Source organism: Tiliqua scincoides, chromosome 2, assembly GCF_035046505.1.
Source record: "Tiliqua scincoides isolate rTilSci1 chromosome 2, rTilSci1.hap2, whole genome shotgun sequence".
NCBI classification, from domain to species: Eukaryota; Metazoa; Chordata; class Lepidosauria; order Squamata; family Scincidae; genus Tiliqua; species Tiliqua scincoides.
In genome coordinates this window covers 16,390,248-16,391,223 of record NC_089822.1, presented here as the reverse complement: position 1 = coordinate 16,391,223, position 976 = coordinate 16,390,248, and the positions used below count along the sequence as shown (strand labels likewise).

The 976-nt window shown below is 42.5% G+C and overlaps 1 pseudogene; it reads right to left on the bottom strand.

Annotated features, from left to right (window-relative positions):
• Positions 1-267: 267 nt before the first annotated feature.
• Positions 268-385, bottom strand: LOC136643373 (5S ribosomal RNA; annotated as a pseudogene).
• Positions 386-976: the final 591 nt, after the last annotated feature.

The window sequence follows — 976 nt, the reverse complement described above, 5'->3', positions numbered from 1 at the left end:
AACATTTATACTAATAAAAGTAATAATAATTAAGAAAACTTCCACTATTTTTGGCCATTTATTCAATCTCAAAATACAAATCATTTATTTTGATCTTTGCAACTACATGAACATATGATAAACTCATGTATAATAAGGCACATCTGGAACAGTTCACACACACAAAATAAACAATATCAAGAGTTCAAAATGATATTGAAAAAAACATCAAAGAAAAAAATCATAAGCAATGGTTGGCAACCTTCATTCTCAAAAGACTATGGTATAAGCCTACAGCATCTGGTATTCCCAGGTGGTCTCCCATCCAAGTACTAACCAGGCCTAACCCTGCTTAGCTTCCAAGTTCAGATAAGATCAGGGGTGTGTAGGGTAGTTTATTGCAGACAATGTACATTTGCAGGCACTTACTGGTTGAGGGCAAGCAAGAACTGCAGAGTCAATGTAGAGTAAGAATCAACATGGGTGACCAATGTGATTTTCATTCAATCCTTTAGTGCAGTGGTTCTCAAACATTTTAGTACTGGGATCCACTTTTTAGAATGGCAATCTGTTGGTACCCACTGGACATGATGTCATTAACCTGGAAGTGATATCACCATGTCTATCTCCCACTGGGGGCCCACCCCACCCCTGTCTTTTCAACTCTGTATTTTTAATGGCAGCTGAGCTAAGTGGTGCACTACCCACTTGAAATTGGCTCATGACCCACCTAGTGGCTCCCAACCCACAGTTTGACAAACACTGCTTTAGTGTAAACAAATGATAAGCTAACAGCTTAATCCTATAATGCAGTTGAGACAGGGAAGCCCCCCCCCCACCCCACCCCTGTGCCAGTTCCCGAATGTCACAAATGTGTCTTATGGCAGTCAGGTTCCAATGTGCCAGTTCGGGAGTCAGCTGGACTGGCACAGAGGCCTGGACTGGACTGGCACCTGCAGGAGGAGGTAAATTTGGTCCTGGCAGCACAGGGGTGCGA